Source organism: Pan paniscus, chromosome 9 (assembly GCF_029289425.2).
Source record: "Pan paniscus chromosome 9, NHGRI_mPanPan1-v2.0_pri, whole genome shotgun sequence".
Classification (NCBI taxonomy): Eukaryota; Metazoa; Chordata; class Mammalia; order Primates; family Hominidae; genus Pan; species Pan paniscus.
The window spans coordinates 31,492,090-31,519,061 of NC_073258.2; the positions used below are offsets into that span (position 1 = coordinate 31,492,090).

A 26,972-nucleotide genomic window follows, 5' to 3' on the forward strand; every position below is an offset into this window, starting at 1 on the left:
AACAAGTGCTAGACATCATGTTCTTTCTTTTTATTTATTTATATTTATTTATTTATTTATTTATTTAGAGATTGAGTCTCACTCTCTCACCAGGTTGGAGTGCAGTGGCGCAACCTCAGCTCACTGCAACCTCCGTCTCCTGGGTTTAAGTGATTCTCCTGCCTCAGCCTCCTGAGTAGCTGGGATTACAGGCATGCATAACCACGCCCAGCTAATTTTTGTATTTTTAGCAGAGACAGGTTTCACCATGTTGGTCAGGATGCTCTTGATCTCCTGACGTCGTGATCCGCCCGGCTTGGCCTCGCAAAGTGCTGGGATTACAGGCATGAGCCACTACGCCCGGCCCTTTCTTTTTATTAGTAGGGAAACTAAAACCTGAGAAGAGAGGGTTGCTTAAGTGGGGAATATTTGATGAGCATTTGCTATGTGCCAAGACATTGTAGAAACACTAAGAGGATCCTCATGAGAAAATTCTTGCTACTCTTATTTTTAAAATGAAAAACTTAGGAGACGATCTTGCCCCAAAACTCATATATGCTAAGTTGCCTTATAAGACCCAGGTATGGGAAACCAGGTTTTAATATAGACATACCTCAAAATGTATATTTTAAAATAATTCTAAAGATTTGCAAATGTTTTTATTGAATATTTACTATCTAAAATGAAAATCAGCTCTAATGAATTCACATGGTCACAATAGAAAAATATTTCAGTTGCCCTCAAGTTCAGGCAAAAGGATATTGAGTTGTCTGCAGTCATAACTTAGTTGTGCTTTTCCAGTTGATATCATTTATTTCTTTGTGTTTAGCATGTTTGTATCATTGTTATCCTCATCTTTTCCTCCAAGATGCTATTCTTCATGGGTCTCTGGTATTTCTTCTGCCAGGTCTGGGGACACTACCAACCAGTTTCAATTTACTTAATTTTAGCATCTTTAATATTATCTTATTGCTTGTTTATATAAACATTTCTTAAACAGCTTTGCAATTAGGGAAGACAGAAAACCTAATTCAGATCTGGTACTCTACAACATTGGAACCCACTGTACAGATATCTGAGTTCATTAAGTGTTAAATAATTTGATAATTGGCATTTTAAATGCAGTATTTGATGCTGAACTCCTAGTGTTAAAGCATGTTTTAGTACTATTTGGTGAACTTGTTCAGGGCTTTTGGATGGGCTGGAAATACTGTATTTTACCATTTATAGCATATGAAAATTCAATAGCCAAGACATTGACAAGAACAGATTAGATATTATTTTGAGAGATCTCTCTAGTCCTTTTTTCTAAAAGTATCCAGGATCTTTACACTTTTCATGATCTCACAATAACCTATTTTTCCTGAAATTTCCACCTTAGTTAACCTTTACTCTTACCTCAAACTTAATGCCAATGAAGAGTATATGTGGAAGCTTTAAATTACAGATTTCAATTCTTTGACAGCCTTGTCTTCAAGGTCAAGGTTTGTGTTCCCTCCCTGGGAATCCAGGAGGGCTTGTGGCTGTTTTGACTGATTTGTCAGAAGTGATGTCATATGACTTCTGAGACTAAATCATAGGCCATGTAGCTCCTGCCTTGGTCTCTTGGAAAGCTCATTTCTAGACATTCCCTCTGGAGATGTTCCATCTAAGAAGTCAGGCTCCATTATGTAAGAAGCCTAAGCCACATAAATAGTTCAGGAGTAGTGACTCTGGTCAATAGATTATTTAGCTGAGGAAAGCTTTGGGTAACCCCAGGACAGGGGGCATACATGTGAGTGAAGAAGCCAACTTAGATATGTATCCTCCCACTTCAGATGTTTGAACTCATAGCACGTCAGTCACCCTATCTCTTAGACTTTACAATTCATGTCCCAGATGTTATGGAGCAAAGTCAAACTATCCCTGGTGTGCTTAATCTGAATTCTGGACCACAGAGTATAATAAAATGGTGTCATATTATGCTGCTAAATTTTTGAGTGGTTTGTTATTAGGAATGAATAACTGAACCATTGCATATAGCATGGCCCATTCTCTTTAGATCCTGCTCTCTGATAGAACATGATAGAAAATACCTATGACCATCAGGTAGGACTCATGCATTTTAACCTAGTTAAAAAATAAGAAACTTTTTCTACAAAGTAACCTACTTGTTAAAGATTTCAGGCTGAACATTTATAAAATTTTACATCAGAGCATTTTAGAAAGTAGGACTAGTCACTCCCTTTATAAATTTCTAAGGATATAGAAAAGAATGCAAAAGTAAGTCCTAAGAGATATAAAGAAAACAAAAATGAGAATATGAAGATAGAGAAATGTTTTGAGATTGACAATATTAATAATAAAAACTTTCTATTGCAAGTTTTTGATCTGAACAGGTGAAGCTGACTTTCACTGTCAAGGGGCAGCTGGATTTGAGTCGTATTTTACAAAGTATGCTTTTCAGAATAATGGTTCCCACAAGGTAGATGTAAGTTTTATTTACATTCACATACACAGTGATGGTTAAATATTTGTCTAGGTGTTACTATGAAGGTGTTTTTCGGATGTAACATCTATAATCAGTTGTCTTTCAAGATTACTTTCAATAATGTGGGTAGGCCTCATTCAATGAATTGAAGACCTAAAGAGAAAAAACTGAAGCTTTCCAGAGAAGGAATTCTGCCTCAAAAATGTGACATTAAAACCCCTGCTTGATTTTCCTGTCTGCTAGCCTGTCTTCAGATTTTAGAATTGCCAGCCCCGTACTCAAGTGAGCCGATTTCTTAAAATCATTACCTCTGTCTCTGTCTGTATCTCTATCTCTCTTTACCTATGTATCAGTCCATTTATCTACCTATCATTATCAGTAGGATATATGTGTGTGAGTGTATGTGTGTATGTTTATGTATGTGTGTACTATGGATTCTGTATCTTGAGAACCCTAACCAATAGACACACTTAAATATACACATGCATATTTATACACATACGCATATATACACATGTACATACATATACAAGAACTGAAATTAAGTGAGTTCGGAAAACACTGAGATAAGCCAATATCTGTAACAGAAGAATTTCTCTAAAAGTTGCCATGCATGTCACCATATTTCATCATGTATACAGTATTTGTCAAACTTGTTTTTCCATGGAACTCTTGTTACAAAGCATCCTCTGAAACTTGTGTTATATAGAAACAATTTGGACTTTCTGCAGTGGGTTTGCCGCCAGAACACAGGTGTCCTGAAGATGACTCCTAAAAGCCAAATTGGAAAAGAATAGAGTCATATCAACATCATCATCATTGGACACACAGATCTGGGCCAGTCCACCACTGCTGGCCATCTGATACACATATGTGGTGGCACTGACAAAAGAAACATTGAAAAAGCTGAAAAAGAGACTGCTGAGATGGAAAAGGGCTCCTTCAAGTATGCCTGGGTATTGGATAAACTGAAAGCAGAGCGTGAACATACTGCGTCATACCACCTCATCCAACTGCAAGCCCCTTTGCTGCCTCTCCAAGATGTCTCTAAAATTGGCGATATCGGTACTGTCCCTGTGGGCTGAATGGAGACTGGTGTTCTCAAACCCAGTAGTGGTCACTTTTGCTTCAGTCAATGTTAAAACTGAAGTAAAGTCTATTGAAATGCACCATGAAGCTCCGAGTGAAGATCTTCCTGGGGATAATGTGGGCTTCAATGTCAAAAATATGCCTGTCGAAGATGTTCATTTTGGCAATGTTGCTGGTGACAGCAAAAATGACCCACCAGTGGAAACAGCTGGCCTCACTGCTCAGGTGATTATCCTGAACCAACCAGGCCAAATCAGTGCTCACTGTGAATCTGTACTGGATTGTCACACAACTCAAATTGCTTGCAAGGTTGCTGAGCTGAAGGAAAAGATTGATTGCAATTCTGGTAAGAAGTTGGAAGATGATCCTAAATTATTAAATGCTGATGATGCTGCCATCCTTGATATGGTTCCTGGCAAGCCCATGTGTGTTGAGAACTTCTCTGACTGGCCTCCTCTGGGTTGTTTTGCTGTTTGCGATATGAGATAGACAGTTGCTATGGGTGTTATCAAAGCAGTGGACAAGGCAAGGTCATCAAAGTTGTCATCAAAGCAGTGGACAAGAAGGCAAGGTATTGCCAAGGAGCTGGCAAGGCCTGCAAGTCTGCTCAGAAAGCTCAGAAAGCTAAACAAATGTTATCCCTAATACCTGCCACCCCAGTCTTAGTCATTGGTAGAAAACATTCTCAGAACTGTTTGTTTCAATTGATCATTTAAATTTAATAGTAACAGACAGATTAATTATAACAATGCATTGTTAAATCTTCAGAAGGAAAGAATGTTTTGTGGACCATTTTGGTTTTTTCTGGTATGTGGTCATTTTAAGTTATTCATTTTAAAAATCGGTACTTTTTAATGGAAACAACTTAACCAAAAATCTGTCGCAGAGTTTTAAGAACCATTAAAACAAAATTTAATGAGAAAAAAAAAACATTTGGGAAATTCTCATTTAGCATTTGAGGGAAACAGAGAAAGCTTGGAGTAGCTGCCCCAGGGAGGTGAATGAAGAGTCAAGGAGGGGTAAGTCAAGTGTTTTTTACAAAGCACCCATAACTTAGATATTTTATGGAACACAAATATTGTACAATTGGTTAGTCTATTTTATTTGCTTTCTTTATAAATAAAGTAGATATTGAAATATACAAAGTTTTGGGTGTTAGCAAAAGTTAGAGGCAAAAATCAAGAGGGTATGTAATACTAAATCATTTAAAAATTATATGTATAAAATGGTTAGACTATGGAAAGATTTTCTTCCATTTATCCACACTATTTACCTAAGCCAGATGACTGGCAATTTTATCTAAATTTCTCCCTTATCATCTCACATCAGGTGGGTTGCAAAAGCATATCATTACACTTCTTAATTTCACTGATATCTACATCCTTGCCTCAATCTTTATTGCTTTAAAAGGGTCCAATTATTTCCAAGTTACATTTAAATAATAGCTTCTATGTTTGAATGTTTGTGCCCATTCCCCACCTTGCCCCTGTAATTCATATGTTGAAATTCTAACTTTCATGCTGATATTAGGAAGTGTGGCCTTTGGGAGATGATTAGGTCATGAGGGTAGAACACTCACAAATGAGATTAGTGCCTTTATAAAAGCATCCCTAGAGAACTGGCCCATCCTTTCCATAATGTGAGTACACAGCTGGAAGGCACCATCTATGAACCAGAAACAGGGTCCTCATCAGACATTGATTGCCCCTGTCAGTGCCTTGATCATAGACTTCCCTGCTTCCACAGTGGGAGGAATAAATATCTGTTGTTTATTAACCACTCAGTTTATGTATTCTTGCTATAAAAGCCCTAATGAACTAAGACAATAGCCTTACAGGTTCTCCTCAGTTCAATCATCAAAGGATTCTCCTTGCTGTAGCCAACATGATATTCTTAGAAAATGAATAGGATCTAATTACTCTGAGGATTAAACCTGTTACTTTAATGATAAGATCCAAACTCAGACGGTCCATGATGTGGATATTAATAAGCCATGGTTCTTCTCACTTTGGATCTTATTATGAAAGTAATGGAACAAATTGAGTTAGGATCTTCATTCAGATCTATCCTTTACCCTATCTCCACATCAACCCTTAATCCAAACAACCAAATATGATTCTGTTTCCTCACTCAATTTTCTCCAATAGCAGATGCCTTGCTTATGCTTTTCTCATTGCTTAGGATGCCAACCAATAAGCCACTCAGATGCAAAGGAGGAGCCATGTCTAAAAATTGTACCCAGACTTAGATGAGTAAAAAGAAAGAAAATAGATCTAGGCAATTAGAAACCTGGACAATTGCTTCAAACAGAGGATGGGGAATTCAGAAATGTATTTCCAATTAAAAATTATACATACATAAGTATGTGGGATATTTGTGGCGTATCTGCAAGTTTTAATTAAATAGGGTCAAATGCTAATAAGTGATGCTGTATCTCCATTTTCTCCTTTTTTTTTAACATTACAGTTTTAAATGTATGTTAGTATACTCTGAAGCTAGATGGCTTAGTGTATAATTATTGCAATTGAAATAGTATATGTATACTTATGATAAAAAGGGACAAATAAGTCATACTAACAATTTATATCTTAAAAACCTAAACTTATAACCTTTCTGCTACTCAATCAGTTCTTTTTTCTCACTTAAAAATTTAATTTTCTTATTATAATTGTAATATGACTTTTTATTTAAAATTTTAAAATATAGATATGAATAACAATAAATCTGTGTTCATATGTGTATTGAAAAATACTTGTTACTAACATTTTATTTTTGCTTATATCATTCTGTCCTTTCATTTATGCAAATGTAATCTTTTTTATTTACAAAACTGGATTGAAAAATAATATTACATTGTAAACTGTTTTTCTTCAATAAGATATACTATGTTTATCTTTCCATGACATCACATATTTTTCACGGAAAAATATTTTAAAAATATTTTTCAAGGCTGCATAATATTGCATAATATGAGACCGCTATAATTTAATACATTTTCTATGACTGGGCATTAAATTTACTTTCACTGTTTTATTATTACAAGACGTAAACTACAATAAGATCCTTATAGCCATATAATTGTAAAAAGCCTTCCTTCCTCCTTTAGGATTGATTTGTACAGGATAAATAGCTACATCAAGAGGTATGCAAGTTCGATATACTAATAATGGGTTGTCACGTTTGTCTTCAGAAACACTGTAACAGATTTATTTCCATTAACAAGAAATGAGAATCCCTGTTTTCTGCACTATTGCCAAATTTAGCTACCTAACCATTTCTAAAATGATTCTTTAGATTTTTTTCAGCTTCTATTTGCAACCAAATTCCCTAAGCCCTTATCTTTTCTATTCTGGTTTTCTTTTATTTAAATAAAAGAAACTTCCACATGGAAAATATGACTTGTAAGAAATAAGTCCAGAAGCAACCAAATAATCCTAGAATAAAGGAGCAATGAAAGGGAGGCAGCTCTTGCAAAATTTCTAGGAAGGAAATAACAACAAAAAGATACAAGAACTTAACTACGTGATTTTACAGTGCCTATGCCTATTATTTTATTAGCCAGTTAGGTAGTACAACAAAATCAGAGAAAAGTATGTGATTGTGTTTGTTCATTATTTTGGTCAACATAAATTACCTTTATTAAAGAAGAATTAGGTTTACAATCAGATAAGGAAAATGTGCGGTAAGATATTAAAATAGAAAATGATAAAATTCTACAGGACATTGAGGTTGGACCTTATAGTCAAGTGGATAGAACACTTTAAAAAGTAAAGGAAAAATAATAAATTCAATTGTCTGATTTTTAAAAATTAGTCATAAAAATAATGATACATTCACAAATCCCTATAAGCAAGAACTATTTAACTAAGCAAGCTGACATTGACATTCAGCTGATATTGGCAAACAGCAACAGAAACCTGACTATGGTACATAGCGGGTTAGAAAACACAAGACTGTCCTTGTGTCTGTTTTTACACCTATGCAGCCTCGCTTCACACATTCTCACAATACCCATCTTAGTTTAACCAGGCAACCTGTACATTCACATTTCAGGAGTTTCTAGATCACCACAAAGGGCACTATTTTATGGAATGAGTGTAATTAAAGCATTCCATTATTATCATCTACATTTTCCTCTCTAGAAAATACAATTGTTTCATTTCAGTAAAGCCTGTGTGTGAAATGAAGAACAACCCGATGAATTCTTTGTACTCAGGAAATAAATATTACATATAAGCTTTTCTTTCCCTTTGGGAATTTCCCAGAATTAAGGAGGGCTTCTACTCTTCCCGGTCAGCTAGGAGAAATGCTGGTCAGTGAAGCAAAAGCAAGACATTTAATTATTTTAACACAAGTTGGTAGCAGTAAAGGATAAGAAGAAAATACCGTCATTAGCTGAGAAGGCAGCACTCTTCCTCCAGCAAGAACTGATCACTCTCATAAAAATATAAATGAATTAATCAGGTAAAAAGTATGAGAGAACTGAAAAGGTGGTATCATGTGGTCCTCCATCATTTCTTTAGAAATGCATAAACTTTTCCAGTTAAAGAGTGATCAGGGAAAAGGGACTGAGGCTGGTGTGAAGAGAAACAAGTTCGAGACAAAACCTGAGGTCCTTAAGCAGGAAGACATTTTCTGTGTGTGCTCTAAAGCAACTTCTCACAGGTTTCTCCATTGTTGGAGCTGGACTGGAGAGAGACGAAGAAATGACTCACTCTAGATTCACACTGAAGAAACCCACCCTGGTTTCACATTAATTAGCAGGTGGTATTTTCCATGGTTAGGTAAGAGTATAGCTGTATTTTCTCCACTCTACTCTTTTTATTTTTTAACTCTTTGAAAATATGCTAAACAGCATCCTAGCAATTGTCAAAGCTCTGTGTGTGTGTGTGTATGTGTGTGTGCGCGCGTGTGCATGCATCTGCCTGCTTGTATGTATGAGTGCGATGCTACCTGTGTGTAAATACTCTTACGATGACACAGTACCTGACCATTGCTATCCTCCATGAGCCATATTTATAGGGAAGATTAATTAAGCAGAAGCCTAATTTTTATAAATAATCTATGTTCCTTTTACAACACAGGGGTTGTTTAGAGTTGCTGTGTGATCACACATTTGCAGCTTTATTCCTCAGATTTTAATGCTGAAACCAGGCTGTCATTAACACTTGCACTCTCTTATTCTGATAGAGTATAACAGTTTGCAGTTTAATTAAAGGGCTATTGGGGGTGGTAACAGTGAGAGGGGTGATGGTGTGCATTTTAGAACATCAGGGTATCCAATAGCCACAAACACCTGGTGCTATTTAAGTTGTACCTTTAACCAATTGCAGTTGGCAGCCATCAGAATACAAAAGAAGCCAGAAAGGGGAATAAATGACATATTTTAAAAAGAGTGAAGGGATTGATTTTTACATCAGTCACTTGAATGAGTGATTCTCTCCAGAGGGTGCAGGGAGGAGGCTCCTGTCTAAATGCTAGGAGTGTCTATGGATTTGAATAATGGATTAGGAAGTGCCCAAACATCACGATTTTCAGATTTCTCCTGCTGAATCAGGACAGCTTGTCCAAAGCGTCAGGGAGAAAGCTATTCTTTACGTTGGAAACACTGTGACAAGGGGCCTGAATAATGACTTTGCAATAGGGAGAGAGTCCCCAAAGACCAATGTTGGATGAGTGTGAGTTACAATGATCAGAGGTAGTTTGCTCTAGGTGGGTGGGCCTTGGAGCACTTTCCTGCTTGTCATTTTTATTCCATTAGGGTGTGTGTGGGGGCAAGGAACTACAAATTCAGAATGCTTTGGGGAGAGCAGGTTGTGAGGGGAGGGCTGGGGGAGGGATCTTAATTATTTCCTTGACTAGATTGTTTAATGGTGCCATCCTTAGAGACCCCCTTGCTGCCAGCTTGTTACTCATTCCCAGAGTGAATATTACTTTAGTAGATAGAGTTCTGAAGTTTGTATGGCATCGGAATTGAAAAATAGGAAACATTTCTTTAAAAAATAATGACACTCTTCAGACTGCAAGAGTTGGGAATTCGTTAATATCCACTCCTATATCTTAGGAAATAATTACATATTAAGAACATGCTACAGGGACCAATGTAAACAATCAAGGCCTCTAACACATTCTTTGAAAATAAAATATACATATACCTTTACCTTGACCAAATAGGGGAAAAGGTGAGCAGAAAGGTCAGATGTTTGGCAAGAAGAGGAGTAAGTAATTGAGTGGGAGGGGGAGCATAACCAAGTCATTTTCCTCATCAGTGAACAGCACCAAACAGTTGGAGGATGGAAGTCGACAGTGTTTTTAAAACAAAAAGCAGAGTGAGTAGCCATATGTGAGGCTATGTAAACAGGACACTTTTGATCCCAGGAGTTAACAAAGACAGTGCCAGAAAAATGAGTCACTCAAGCACTGCCACAAAAGCCAAGGATGAGGTTGGGGCTGAGTCATCTCATAATCAGATCTAAACTCATGTCCCTGCCTCCTTGTCCAGGTCCCCTGCTTTGGGCAGGTGAAATGGAATCCTAGTTGTGTCTCCTCTCAACATGGACTGGGTGGATAAATAAGCCAGAATATTCAGGATTTTTGAAAATTACTTTAACTGTAACTTTTCTCACTGAATTAGTCAACCCTTCTTTTCAGGTTGGTATCTACATTTGGGGACAAACTGTACTGAAAATGATAGCATACTCCAAGGACTCCTCAATAATAAACTCAAGGAATTATCTACATGCACCTCTGGCCAAATCACCATAATTTGGTGAATAAAAATGTCTGCAGAGAACACCTTTCCTCTGCCTCCCTCAGAAAGTCCTTGCATCTTGAAGAGCTGACTTTGGTCTCTGACTTCTAGGTTTAATGCTAGGCTTCATCAGCCAATGTGCCTATGACAAGTCATTGGCTAAGACACATGCATGACCTTCAAAGAACTAATAGGCTTTTTGGTAAAATAAGCTATAGAAACATAACCTTCAAAGATAACAGTTAAGTAAAATATTTTATTTTGATTCTGTGAATGAATGTATCGACAATCAATATTGTAGAAGTGGCAAGGAGAACATTTAAAATAGATACAATATATAAACATATATATATACACACACACACACACACACGCACACAAATACAGAAGATTTATGTGCCTGTGTATGTTTAGTCTGAGATGTATTTCAAAAGGAAGATGGATGATCCTGAATCTCTTCGAAATGAGTGGCATTTAGATAGGTAGAAAGAAAGAAGGAAGAGATTCTATTCACACTGAAACACAGGTAAGCCTTTAGTGCAAAGACAATACTTGTCTTGACTCACATTTAAGTAGGATGCAAGGCAGTTAAAAACATTCCTTGAATCCCCACAACTCCTTGCAAACTTTATACATAGACACTCTTGAGGATGGCCAACATAACACATTAGTAGAAGAATCAGAATTTGCAGCCAAGTGTTTCCTGACTTCAACGCCCACAGTGTTGACACTGCGTGTACTAGATTAAGGTAGATAGTTTGAGAAACTGGCAGCTTCGACTTTCTCAATGACTTAAAAGCATGTAGTAAAGTCAAGTAGGCGGCAGACGTGCATGTTATTAGAGAATTTTTACATGCTCAGAATTAAAACATAGAATGTTTACTTAAATTTAGAAACAATTTTCATACATGTGCTTTCATTTGTTCTTTTAATTCCAAAATCAAATACTGTCAACCATCATAACTTCAGTGAGAATTCAATCAAGGCTAAAGAATCACCTCTTTCAGCAAGCCTAATGACTTTCACCTTAGTCTCTACTGTATTAAGATAAGGGAAACTACTATTTTATTTCTAGCCTCTACCTTTGTTTTTCCTTTTTTTTTTTAATTTAAACGCAAAACATAAACAATTACACAGACACCATTGCCATAGTTGGTGACATGGATCAAACTGTTTTGTTGGCCAGAGAAAACAACACCTGCATGGGACAGTTAAATGTTCGTTTGGGAGTTGCCCTGTGGAAGTCCCAATGTTGGGTGTATAAAGAAGCCTCAGGTTGTCAAACAATGCACATGTGAAAAAGTAAGGGTTGCAAAGATCTACAGTAATGCTAGTGTTGGTTTTTATAAAATGAGTCCCTGCATTTTTAACATTCTGGAAATGTAGAAAGTAATTTATTCTTTTTCAACATAGAATAAGTTTGAATTAATTCAGTCATGAAAGATCTGTTGAGCATGTAATCCTAAACAAAACAGGGTTCCTGCCTTTAAGTGTTTCTCCAAATTAGAATTTAAAAATATGTTTACATTATGTTTGGCATATGATATGTTGCATATATCAATTAACGGAATTATATTTTTGCAGATTTTGTATGATATTTGAATTCTACTTTTTTGGTAGCCTTGGTAGACTAATGGCTCCCCTGGAGCAATAAAACTGCCTTGGGATAGTTGAGTTGGAGATAAATAATACACTGTATGAAAATAAATTCTAAAGAAATAGTATAAATAGTTCTGGTCTGTCTAAAGTGAAATAGCTATGACCTGCACTCACAGTAGGACAAAAAAACAACTTTAGGAACAGAAGTATTTTTTACATTTATATTCTGAGGAATCTTTATTATTAATAGTGACCTATATTTTTATTACCCAAGGCTAAATATCTCTGTATATCTACCTTTTAACCATATTTCCAGAAAAGTACAGATGTAGATATGTATGTAAATATATGTAGGAGGTATGAATTTCAGTCCACAATCAGAAGAAGCAGGAGATATCATAGTTTTTTTTTTTCTCTTTAAAGTAGATTTAATACCTCAGAGTTCTCACCAGTGAAATATAGGAATTTCACTTTGAGTAAATTTGGGTTATCTTCTTACCAGGATTTAAATATGGAGGTGACTGAAATCTTAATTGATGGAGGCTATCATTTTAAAAATTGCTCCTGTTACCCTATAATGCTGTGGTCAATTGGCAGTACCTGCCCTCTGGCTCTTGAAAACTGCTGTTCTTCCAGCTTTGCAACAACATAGATGAACCTGGTGGACATTATGCTACATGAAACAAAACAGGCACAGAAAGACAAATACCATATGAACTCACTTATATGTGAAATTAAAGTGCAACTCATAGAAACGGGGTAGAAGGGTGGTTACAAGGAGTTGGGGAAGTGGGAAAAATGAAAAGATATTGGTCAAAGGATAGAAACTTCTAAATATGTGACAATTTTTGAGACTTAATATGCAGCATAGTGAGTATGGTCATCATGTATACAATAATGTATTACATACTTGAAATTTGCTAAGAGAGTAGATCTTAAGTATTCTTACCACACACATACACATAAAAGGTAACTATATGAGGTGATGGGTATGTTAATTAGCTTGATCATGGTAATCCTTTTACAATGTATACATATATCAAAACATCACTTTGAGTACTTTAAATATACAATCACGCATTGCTCAGCTACAGACGTGCGTTCTGAGACATTTGTCTTTAGTTGATTTTGTCTTTGCACAAACATCATCATGTGTACTTTCACAAACCTAGATGGTATAGTCTACTACACACCTATACTATATGGTATAGCCTATTGTTCCTAGGCTATAAACCTGTACAACATGCCACTTTACTGAAGGTTACAGGCAATTATAACACAATGGTAAGTATTTGTGCATCTAAGCATATCTAACATAGAGAGGGTATGATAAAAATACGATATGAAAATCTTCTGAGACCACCATTATATGTACAGTCTATCATTGACCAAAACATCTTTATGCAGTACATGGAGTATATAATTTTCATTTGTCAATTATACTTCAATTAAGCTGGAAAAAAAAAACAGAACAAACAAAACTTCTGATCTAAGCTGATTCTGAGATGACCCTTACATAATCTTTCCTATTGGCCTGATAGTCCACATCTGGGATGCAGGGACGTGCCACCAGCCACCCTGTCTCTGTCTCCTCCTTAATCTAAGAAGAGGTTAAAACTTCCTTTCTTGGATGGAAGCTTCTACCTCCCTTACCTCCACTATTCAAAACACTTCTTTCCATCCATCCCCTTCATCTTCTCCTTTTTGGGCCTTTAGAAATACAGAAACATTCTTAATTTCCTCTGTTATATAAAGAACTTACATGCTACATAATTTGGAAGTTTATTTCTCACTAACCCTATTGTGAAAAATATTTGAGGAAGTTTTCTCTATTAAACAATGCCACGCAAGCTATGAATGTACATTAGATCAGTGTACATCTGAGCATGCAATACTTAGAATTTATTTTTAACTATGTCTAACAAGGCAAATCAATTATATTCCAGTCATTTAAAATGATTATTTAATCCAACAATCACAATTTTGTTGACTTGAGTTCCTTATAAGCTTTCCTATCATTTCCCTCCCTTCTACTTCCTGGTCAGAGATTAGGCACTGGACAAGCTCATGTGATATGTATTTTTTTTTTTCTTAAATGAATGCTTTGTAATTGAATCACCCAGAAAATTAATTAAAACGATCAAACTTCTTGGTGTCAGATAGACATATCGCTTTTCAAATATCATTTGATAGTAGATATGAGGCATCTCAAAGACTTACGGTAGAGAAAAGAAAAAGTGGTTGTTAAAATAGCCTTGTACAGTCACTATGAACAGAATTTTTAACACAAAAACATACAAGGAGTATGATGTTTACAATCCACAAAGATGCTTTAAATAGAACATTTCTGTAATGCAACATCTTGTGTTTTCATATTTCCCATCATATTCAAAAATATTCTTCAACATAAAGAAAAAGTCCAATATATTTGCATAGTAAGAAGTAAGAGTTGAAAACATCAGATAATATTAAGAAACTGAAATAATAATATACAGCGCTTTTATTTCTATATATTCTAAAAGTGGGTGTTTATACTTATAAATTGATATATAAAGAGTTACTATCAAATTCATATTTAAAAAAAATAAAAATACCAATGCTCTGTTCAAATGCTGGCATCAAAAGGATTAAGCTATAATTATTTTCTTGAGGACTTGTGGGTTTCGAAGTGATACATAGGCTTATATACAGTTATATATAGACAGGGAAAAAGACTAAGCAAAGTAGTAAAAAATTATAATGAATCTAGTAATAGCTAAAAAATTAAGGCCTTGTTTGTACATCTATAGATAAGCAAACTTCACTTTTTAAAATGATATCTTGCTTTCTTTAGAATCACTTATACTCAAAATGATTAAGCATTTTAATTTTTGTAGTTACACTTGCATTTTATCCATGTTACACTTCCTTGCAGAAATAACAGTCTTGGGGAGAGGGAGAAGTGGTTTGGGGCTGCTTCAGGCAGCATTTTCCTCATTTATTTGATAAATATTTATTGTGTTAGTTACTAAGCATACAGCTGTGAATAAGACACAGTTTAATCCCTCACACAATCAAAACCAGGTCATTATTAAATTAACAATGATTATGCTTCAAAGCATATATAGACACAATTTCTTGATTTTGAATTAACCAATTGTTTTTCCCGGATGTGCATACTAGGAACACATAAGTACACAGACATTTTATTTCTAGCAGTAATCTTGGCTATACATTAACTCTTTCACTACATATTATGCATGTCTTATTATCTCCATGGTTTTATTATTTAAGGAAACCTAGATGATTCTTCTAAAGGTAACTGGATAATTCAAATAAGAAAATTCAACAAAAGTTGAAAAGGGATATTTTACATTTAAAAATGGGTCATAGTCAGTTTATTGTCTACTCCTAAAGTTCAGTTTAAAAAGGTAATTCTTTTCTTTTTTTTTAAGATTGAACAAAACTATTTATTAGGTTTTATACATATTTGTTCCAATTTTTTTATTATACTTTAATCTTTAGGGTACATGTGCACAACGTGCAGGTTAGTTACATATGTATACATGTGCCATGTTGGTGTGCTGCACTCATTAACTCGTCATTTAACATTAGGTATATCTCCTAATGCTATCCCTCCCCCCTCCCCCCACCCCACAACAGGCCTGGGTGTGTGATGTTCCCCTTCCTGTGTCCATGTGTTCTCATTGTTCAGTTCCCACCTATGAGTGAGAACATGCGGTGTTTGGTTTTTTGTCCTTGCGATAGTTTGCTGAGAATGATGGTTCCCAGCTTCATCCATGTCCCTACAAAGGACATGAACTCATCATTTTTTATGGCTGCATAGTATTCCATGGTGTATATGTGCCATATTTTCTTTATCCAGTCTATCATTGTTGAACATTTGGGTTGGTTCCAAGTCTTTGCTATTGTGAATAGTGCCTCAATAAATATACGTGTGCATCTGTCTTTACAGCAGCATGATTTATAATCCTTTGGGTATATACCCAGTAATGGGATGGCTGGGTCAAATGGTATTTCTAGTTCTAGATTCTTGAGGAATCGCCACACTGACTTCCACAATGGTTGAACTAGTTTACAGTCCCACCAACAGTGTAAAAGTGTTCCTATTTCTCCACATCCTCTCCAGCACCTGTTGTTTTCTGACTTTTTAATGATTGCCATTCTAACTGGTGTGAGATGGTATCTCATTGTGGTTTTGATTTGCATTTCTCTGATGGCCAATGAAACTATTCCAATCAATAGAAAAAGAGGGAATCCTCCCTAACTCGTTTTATGAGGCCAGCATCATCCTGATACCAAAGCCTGGCAGAGACACAACAAAAAAAGAGAATTTTAGACCAATATCCCTGATGAAAATCGATGCAAAAATCCTCAGTAAAATACTGGCAAACCGAATCCAGCAGCATATCAAAAAGCTTATCCACCATGATCAAGTGGGCTTCATCCCTGGGATGCAAGCCTGGTTCAACACACACAAATCACACAAATCAATAAACGTAATCCAGCATATAAACAGAACCAAAGACAAAAACCACATGATTATCTCAATAGATGCAGAAAAGGCCTTTGAAAAAATTCAACAACTCTTCATGCTAAAAACTCTCAATAAATTAGATATTGATGGGATGTATCTCAAAATAATAAGAGCTATCCATGACAAACCCACAGCCAATATCATACTGAATAGGCAAAAACTGGAAGCATTCCCTTTGAAAACTGGCACAAGACAGGGATGCCCTCTCTCACCACTCCTATTCAACATAGTGTTGGAAGTTCTGGCCAGGGCAATCAGGCAGGAGAAGGAAATAAAGGGTATTCAATTAGGAAAAGAGGAAGTCAAATTGTCCCTGTTTGCAGAGAAAACATTTTTTAAAGTAGTCTGTGATAAAAAACATCCAGGTCTAATCTACTCTTCATACAAAAAATTCACCTGAGTTCCCTAGATTGAAACTTGCTATTAAGTAACTGTCTACATTTGGAAATATGTCCAATAAACTGCAAGGCCATGACTTTGAAAGACTCAACACGTGGTCTTTCCTTAGGTGAAATCAACTCTACTCTAGAACTGATCGCAATTCTGGTACCCTCAGACAGGGTAAATATGTGTTAGTTAATTATGATCATTCATTCATGTTTTTATGTGTTCAACGGTTCATCAAATGATTACTAAGTGCCTACTATGTGATAGGCGTCATGCTGTAACTAGGTAATGCAATAGTAAACCGAGTAATTTTCTTACTGTCACGCAGTTTGCATTGAAAAGTTTAATTGTAGAGAATAGCTATGACAGGCAATGTTTCTGCAATATTTCAAGTGTTTTTTCTTATCTCTTTGTGCGCATAAATGTTACTGTCTCATATGTTTTGTATCAAAACAGTCACCAAGCCCCAGTGTTTGATGGTCCCCTTCTTGTGTCCAAGTGTTCTCATTGTTCAATTCCCACCTATGAGTGATAACATGTACCCTAGAACTTAAAGTATAAAGAAAAAGAAAACAAAACTACACGAAAAATAAATTTAAAAAAACATTTGAACTATAAAAAAAAGTCATCAAGTCACCAAGAGTGACACTGCATATGTATTCTGATAGACTAAGTTACATGAATATCTTTTTGTTTGTTTAGTTGTTAAAACTTATGAAGTACTTTAAGTGAAATGAGTATCAGCAAAATAGTTGATAATTCTATGGAGAACTTTTTAGCCAAAGCATTAACTCATATATTTTGATTTTATGTCAATAACATCATTTGTTGTTGTCTCCTAAAGTTTTTGGCTTTGTTTTGTTATGCTTTTGAAGAGGAATTATGGGGACATTATCAGGTGTATCTTAGTCGTTGTTTAAACTTATTTAATTTGTATCAAGGGCACTCTTCAATAGAATTTTGTTTAAAGAGAAAGTAGTCCTGATTCTCAGAATGAACGAATTGCTTTTAGAGTTTATATACAAAATGGGGAGGAATAATTTTCAGAAATAAAATGAATGTGTGTGTGTGTGTGTGTGTGTGTACACAGAGAAAGAGGAATTCACTTATTCTTCTTATGTTTTAGTTCTGAAATTAGTATTGCTATTATTTTGGGGTTTTCTTCTGGGGAAAAATTACTTAGTACCAATTTTTAAATACTTATGAATGAAAGTCACATTCAATTAATAGATATTTTACCCTAACTGATTTCAAATATATCTGTAGGATAGTTAATGAATAAGGTGATCATACCAGTTTTCCTAGAAAAGCTCCAATTTATATCAGTATTTTCAGAGTAATTATGAAATGTGTCTTTTTAAATTCTTAAAACCATCCTTATTTGGGCAATGAATCTTACGGTCATCTTACTAGTGAGAGACTGGGGAAGTTAAAAGAAAGGTTTAATCTGAAAAATTAAATTCTATATAATTTCATCTTTTGTGCAAAAGAGAAGAAAGAAATTGCTGATGATCCACAAAAGAATAACTTAGCTGAGTTTTAATTGGGAGGAATGTTTTCTACATAGAAACTTCTAGATTGATGCTCTGATCTGCATAATTACCAACATACATTTTGGTGAAAGCAAGTAACAGTGAGAGGAGAATCATTTGAGGCTAAAATTTTGGGATTGCTAGTCCCAAAAGTTCAATCCTATAATTAAGTTCATATATAATACCATGTCTTCCTAAACAAAATAAAACAAAACCAGAAGTGGCACTGTTGAATCTTAAAACTTCCCAGTCACAGGAAGATGCTGTATGATGAGATGGTGAAGGTAGGGGAATCAGAACCTAGATTTTAATCCTCACTTTGCCAATGGAAGTGGAGTTGGATAACTTTGGAAAATTACTTATCTCTTTGGGGCCTCAGTTTTTTCATCTTTTAAATGAAAAAGACTCCATCCAGAATTTTCAATCTTTGTATGTGTGTTTGTGTGTGAGGGGCGGTGGAGGGGGGCGGTGGTTTCAGAATATCTAGAAGCTCTTTCTTACAACTATATCTCAGGAGAATTCCTCAAGCGGGGGAAGTTGATTAAAGTGAGCTACATTGATTGAAAGTGAAGCAGGGGTACCTGGAACTCTGTCCTATTGGACTTCTCCTTACCTCCTATAGTAACTTGTGAGAGCTCTAAGGAGCACAGATTTTTTTAAATGCTAGAAAAAAATAATAGCTAAAGGGCTTTCTTTATCAAAATTTCCTAGGCATGAAGATTTTACTCTGTGCAAACACTAAAGTGTTCCATTGTTTTTCAATGGTTCATCAGGACCTCAACCACCATTCATAACTTTAAAACAATGGAAAGAAATTAACAGTTCTTCAGTGATTAATCATAATGAGGCATTGAGTTTATATAGCACTTATAAACTCACTATACACTATAGTGTATCTTTTATGTACCTCAACAGCAAATATAGACGGTTGATAGGGAAAAAGGAAAGCATAATTATTTCTGCTTTACAGATGAGGAAACTGAGTCTCAAAAGTATAAAGAAGTATGTGTCATGACAAACAACCATTGGGTGAAGAATGTACTTCATATTGTTTCTCTATCAAAAATATCTTATTTCATAATCAAAAGAATAAAAGAATATTTTATTTGATTGAAGGACCTAAAAGAGACAGAGTTAAATATCTTATTGTTTAGGAAGATGATGAGTTTCCAAAACCACGAAATCAGTGGCAAAGAAGGAAAATCATGGGAGTTTTAAAATTTTCTTTTGCAGAAAATGTAACATAACAGAGAAGGTACAGTTGATTGCTAATCAAGTAGATAAGGAAGTCATATGAAGATGTACATTACCACAAAGTCAGTTTTAATACCATATTACAAAAGAAAACATAAGTGGTATCAGCGGTTACTCATTGTGTTTTCTTTTCAAAGTTCCTCCTTCTATGGAAATATAATTTAGCAAGAGAAACAGTGCCATACATTGCTGTGATAGGGAAGTGAATACGGGAGAAAATGGAGATAGATAGAATTAATACTGAAGTGGAAACAACAATATATCAGAGGACAGAAAGCTTAGATATGTTTTGCTACAAAATAACACAGTAGTTTGAGGACAATGTCTCTAAATTTTTATAAATCTCAGTTTCTTAATCTAAAACACGAAGGTGTTGGATTTAACGATTTTTACTTCCATTTTAGCATGAATACTTTCTCATTTTTGAGTCCTCTTTAAATAACTTGAAATGTCTACTGACATAACTTAGGAGATCCAAGGGAAAATGCCAAGAAGTTTTAACCATGCTGTAGTGACACATATTTGGGAAAATGCATTCACTTCCTTGCAAGTGATATCAGTGATCTACTTGGTGAGATTGAGATGCATCTTCTGTCAGGAAATCTTGCCCACCCTTCATTATGCTTATGCTGGTCAAGCTCTTTTGGTGGCAAATGATAATAAACAAAGCTCAAAACAAAGTAATCAATAAAGGGAACCCATTGTCTTACTTAACAAAAAATATCTCAGGTAAATATGTTAAGATTTAAGAGGGAACTCCAATAGTGTCATAAGAACATCATCTCTATTCTTGATTCTGCTTGTCTCTCTGTGGCATTTATTTTCAGGTTATACAAGGTCTTAACATGGCGGCCAAAGTCTTAAGTCATGAGTTATTCCAGATTCAGATTTCCCAGAATCTTCCAAGTAGCCCCAGTACAGCTCCCCGAATTCACAGAAATTGGAACGTTTTGGCTTTATGCTCTCATCCATTAGTCAGTCAATATTGCCTGGGGAATGAATTACTCTAACTAGCCAGGCCTACTACAGAGGTCAATATTAATTTTCGTGGACTATACTGTTACTAATCAAGCAGGTGTCAATTTCCTAAAATGATTTAAAATTGCAACAGCTCCTTGGGTAGAACTTTTCATAAATAAAGTATTTCCTGCTTTATTTATCACCATAGCATCTATCATTACCTAATATACTTATTTTGATTGGCTGATTGATTGTCTATTCTTTTTCAACTAGACCATAAACTGCATGAGAGCAGGGATTTTTATCCCTGACCTAGAAAAATGCATGACATTTAGGAGGGACTCAATAATGAATAACCCTGGGGAGAAACATATATTATTATTCACGATTTATGGTAAGGACAGAAAGCTGAGGCATAAAAATGTTAAAGTTTCCAAAATTATATATTTATTTAGTAACCAGGAAGTCTGACGGAGGAGATCAGAGACTTCACCATTAACTTTTATACTAGTTGCCAGTAGATGTTGGTTTTTATACTATGTCTACCATTTGATAGCTTTCTGAATTTTATTAGTGACTAAGGGACTCTGGACTCAATGTTTCTACTCTAAAATGAGGTAATATTAGCTCTGCTAACTTCACGGGAATATGAAAATGCTATTCAAATTGTAAATGAGTTTATAAATATAAGCCATTATTGTTTACGTTGCTAAAAATTCAGGTATCATGAGAGGTCTTAATAAAGAGAATTATGTCATTTTGATAAAGGAACAATCCAGCTTCCCTGGTAATTAGTTCAAATACTGGTATATATTTGATGTTTGCACACCAAAGTTTGAAGTGAATATTTAAGCCAAATCAGTATCATTAACTTTCACTTGATTAAGCTCAGACATCCCTAGGTAACTTTCTCAAACTTCTCCCATTCATAGATGACACAGCTGGGTAGAAATTAGTCTCTAAAAATACTTTCACACAACCGGCTTGTTTTCTAGTCACTGTCTGCTTATGTTATGCTCATTCCATCTGTCAATAGATGTGAGTCACACATTCGACCTTTCAGTTTCACTTGCGCACATAAATTTCTTCCAATTTCCTGTGAAACAAACACTTTTAACTCTTTAGGGTTTTGTAATTTGTACACAGGTCATTCAGGGATGATTCAAAGAACAAAGTAAGCCCTTGACTGTGTGACAAATTTGGCTTGAGCATTTTATAACTGGAACAAATTTTCTTTTATTGTTTGACTAATAAATGTAGGTCTATGTAGAGACTCAGACATACATATATTTGTATTTGTATTTTAATTGTATATGCATAAACTAAATCTTCTGGTAGCTTTCTATAATGTAGGACAACTAAAAGTAAAATAGTTTAAAGGAGGCCCATGTATGGGCTAAAAAATTCTCATTAGCCTCCCTCCTTAAGTCAGTATAGTTTTATCTTCTTACAATTCATGTGAAGAAAACACTTGGATTTTCAAGTGAAAAAGCAAAGTTTATTCCTTTCTAATGTTTACCTGTGATCATGACTGTTATATCAAATTTGTCTAATCTTTTTATTTTGACTACACACAAGAAATAAAAATGATATGTTGGTAGAAACATCTCTATTTTGAGAAATCGTATTTGGACTGAGCTTAAATTAAAACTAGTTTCATGATTTAACAGAAGATGCAAAGCTCTCCCCAAAGTCTTTTATGATAAAAAGTACACAATAACTGAATAACAAAATGATGGAATCAACAAAGGTAATAAAAATAAATGTATTCTTATCTCAAAAGCTATTCTTACCCAAGACAAAAGAGGAACAACAAAACCTTTTTCTTCCATTTCCTCCTTGGTTACCAATCTCAGAGCAGCTAAAGTGATAATGGGGGATGTTTGTTTCAGCACTGTGGAAGGGAGCCATACCTGCAAAGCTCCAGGAAAATGGAAAGGAGGTATTCTAGCTTTCTGCCAAAATGTTAAGGACTACTCCTCCAGGCCCATTTCTGTTTTACTTTTTGTCTCTCCTTTTTTTTGTTTGTTACTTGGCAAATCTATTGTCTTCAGTCACATTTTCTAAGTGTACTTCCTATTTTATGGATACAGGCCTAGGACTATAGAGACAAAGTTACTCCGGGGGAGATCCATGATTATTGGTAGTATAATTGAAACACTTCATCTGAGACCAACTGAGATTACGATATTTTCCCCTTCACACACCCTAAGTGCAGAACCCAGAGATCTTGATTCATGGACCAGTAACCATTAGGTTTTGCCACACTCTATTCCATACCTCTGTTTGATCTCGTAGAAGTAGGTACTCTGAATCATGCTAGCAAACAGTATAAGCCATAATTTATTCATAATATATAAATCCTGAACGCAAGTTTGATTTCCCCTGAAAATTTTTGTTATTTTTGTGATCAAGTCTGAAATGTAGGAAGAAGGATAAAATGGCCAGGAACCTAGCAGTAGCTTATGGCAACTGGGTGCAACAATTGCTTAAAGGCTTCTCTAAACATATAGGACTAGATGAGAGCTGAAGGAAATTTTATTATGGACCAATACATAACAGGTATGGAAACGTGAAGGCACAATACATTCCAGCTTTGTTTGCCTGGAAGTGAAAGGAGACAGAGCTTGATGAAGTTTAATAGAACTCTTTGAAATAAGGCAGATCTGAGATTTAATTTAACCTCTGCAGCAGAATGATCTTGCACAAATGGCTCAACTATAAATGGGATGAATGGAGGACAAGTGGTAGTTATAAATATCTTGAATTATGAGAATTAAATGATATGGAACACGGTCTGTCTTATTCACCATTATATTCCCAACTTCTTGGTGCTGCCAAGAAATTCCCCCCAATTCCCTGAGTTTGGCACATAGTGGGAGCCAGAATTCTATAAGTTGTTCATTTTTGCTCTCTCTAAACTTCCTTTTGTTAAAAACTAATGTGTCTTCTTCCAGTTTTATCATTTCATTCTCTTGGGAATGTGTAGAAATGGAAAAGATAACTTATTATTAGGGTATCCCTAATAAATAGGAAATCATAAATGAAGAGCAAATCTGAAACAAAAAATAATGGAGATGTTCAGGAGATCAGAGGAGACATTTAATATGTGACAACGCAACCAGTCACAGGGTCTGTTGTAACTCAATCTTATTAAGGAAACAGCAATAATGTATACCTATATAGGTTGGTCAATAATAAGTTCAAGAAAACTTGAATTTCATTTAAAAGACTAATGAAACATCCTAGGCAAAGAACAACTCTCAAGACCCAAGCTAAGGAGAAAACTTTCTAGATACAAAATGTGTGCAAGGACTTTGTAGCACAGGAAGAGCCAACATCACGCCAGCTATGAATTCAGGTTTATCAAGAAGGCATAGCCATTAAGACCAGGTTCTTTCCTCAGGTCCAACAAAACAAAAAATCCAAGAAGACATAACCAGAAACGGAAGAAAACAAAATGTTGGTTGAAAAGAAAACTTCCTAGCAGGACAGTCTATCCAAACCATGATTCTTTCCAAGAAGGTGATTCAGCCAGCCTCCCCAGAAGCAAATGAACCCAGATTTGCACAGAGGAATAGGAAGTACACCATGGTGAACAGTCTGCTCCTCTAAGTCGCTAGGTGTGCCCTGGCTGCACCAGTGAAGGCTTTCCATCTTGATTCTCTGTGATTTTAGGACAAATTGCTTTTGGGGTTCCTGACCCCTGCTGGAATTTGCAAAGTTGCTAGAGGGTGACTAAATTAGTGGAAAAGAGAGAAGTGAGGAGGCTCCCAAATCAGATTACTGTGTAAATATTAGAGATGCTTCAGAGGGCCCAGTGTATTTGGATGCTGGATTCTGATTCAAAAAGCAAATGTGCTTGGCAGGTATCTGTGTCTATGGCTCTTGGCCTACTGTCCAGTTGTCAGTGTTTTAAACAAATAACTTTCTAAACTTTATTTCATGACATCTAAGTCGCATTGCAAGGTTATTCTCAATAGGTGGTGAGTCAAAGGGAGGTGGCAAACAACCTTACCATTTTTTACAGCCGCTTTACTTTGGCTACAGCTTCTGAATGACAGGAAAAATATTTAAGATAGTCACTCATATTTCTTTCTCCATCAATTGATATTCTAGGAAATCTATTTACACCCTGTCTGAAACAAGCTGGCATGTAACAGAATAATGAAAAATGATGCTATTCTAGTAAGGAAAACCACTTCTACAAACTACAAGCAAGAACAGGTCAGAGAAATAGAGACCTTAGTATCAATTATATTGGATTCTTTTCCAGAAAATTTTTCCTAAAATTAAGATTAAATAAACCCAAACTAAATCAGATTGGCCTACTGCCAAAGGTAAATGGAAGGCTGGACACACAATCTGAAATTTATCTTTCACATTTTATATTTGCACTGTTCGTTTTTGCCAGTGCATTTCAACAAGATTGCTCCAAAGGTAATTTGGATATATCAAACCCCATTTAGCCTTTATTATCTATATAATTAATGGAACAGCAGTCACAACTATAATGAATCTCAATGAAACAAGTAGAAAAGCAGTAGTATACTTAAAATGGCTGGCCCTGTTACAAGTTGGGGACTATAATCTTAAAATAAGAACATCTAGTGTCTGTAAATGCCTTTTCATTGTCAAAATGTGCTAACATGGAGTCCTCTCCAATTTTTAAATACGGAGGAAATGAACTGCCAAGGAAGTTCACTGAAATGGTCAAGGACAAGAGAATGACGTGAACCCAGGAGGCGGAGCTTGCAGTGAGCCGACATCACGCCACTGCACTCCAGCCTGGGCGACAGAGCAAGACTCCATCTCAAAAAAAAAAAAAGAAAAAGAAAAAAAAAAAGCAATGGCCAAGGAGACACTTACTCAAATGACCAGTACACTCCATCGTGTGGTAGCGGCAGCCCACATAGTGATGACTGTTTTTATTTTAACATCATTTTGCAGCCAACCTTTCTGTCATTCGTTTTGTTTTAACACCACATTACCACCCCAGATAATAGGGGTTTCAGACCCCGAGTAGGTAAAATATCAAAGAAATGTAGTACGGTTGCCTTGGGGTAAATTCTTAGTGCACACCACTATTTATCTGCCAATTTATTTGACTGCTGGTAACTCCTGAATCCTTGCTTCCCTCAATAACTTTGTGTAAACAGATCTATGTGTAAATCAAATTTTAGCCACTTAAGAGGAGTTCACTTAACTCCTCTGTATCTTTAAAATGGATATCATAATAATGTTCATTGTTGTTTTGAGAATTAAATGAGGGATAATGCATTTAGACACATCCCACTGACAATCAGTAAAAGTTTTCCTGTTCCACTCATTCCCTATTTTATCTAACCCAGATGCACATCTTTCAAATAAACAGAAATGAGATCTTCCCAAAATATGCTGCCTTCCTCCAATCGCCAATGGCTTGCTGTATCTTGAGGGTCCATCCCTATTAACTTAGGAGATTAGTATCCAAACCCAATTATTGCCCAAATCCTTTGTCACAAAGACATTGCTCTAGAAGACAGTGTTTTATTATTTTACTATAAAATTACATCTCAAAGAAAAATGCAAAAGAAAAATAAATGTACCAAATTATAGGTATAATGGACACAATTGTGTAATTAATTCCTTTGTCAACATATACAACATTGCCATCAACATAGGTGTTCTTTTGAAGGTATAACTCTTTTAGAGACAGTTATGCACATATATGGAGGTGAATTCTTATATGGTGGGAAAGACTTAGGTTGTAAAATGACACAGGCCTGGGATTAGTCTTGTTTCTCTCACTTATAAACAGTGTGACTTTGGCCAAGTCACTTTTATCATTAGCATCCACATCTGATAAATGAGAGTGATAAAACTTTTCAGTGTAGCTGTGAGGTTGACATATGTATACACATACACACACATATATACACACACACATATATACACACACGTGTATGCACAGGTATGTGGGGGAGGCACATATACTTACTCAATGAATAGTAACTATTACCGTTAGTAATCATGCATACTTCAAAGGCATTGTGGCTTCAATGCATGACAAATTTATTAATTCTAGTAATTTAAATAATAAACATTTGCATTGGCAAAAATTTGCCTTTACAATGATTCCAAGCTGGAAGAGTGCTGATTTCTTAAGCAAATGGATATTTTAAATCAGAATATAGAAGACTTATTTAACAAACCTTTAGATATTGTGTGTATGCACTGCAAATTGAAAATATTTATTAAAATATACCCAGCAGAGTTTCCAATTACATTGTACATTATTTACTAAAATATTAAGTGATTTTTAATTAAAATGTTTAAAATTCAGATTTTCAATTAATTGACCAAAATAATCATCTCCAATAATCTGATTTAAAAGTAATTTGGTGAATTATTATAACATTTTTGTCAGTCTTT

At 35.3% G+C, this 26,972-nt stretch overlaps 1 pseudogene; it reads left to right on the forward strand.

Moving 5' to 3' along the window:
* Positions 1-3,437: 3,437 nt before the first annotated feature.
* LOC129393434 (elongation factor 1-alpha 1-like) lies at positions 3,438-4,254 on the forward strand (annotated as a pseudogene).
* The last annotated feature ends 22,718 nt before the right edge of the window (positions 4,255-26,972 follow it).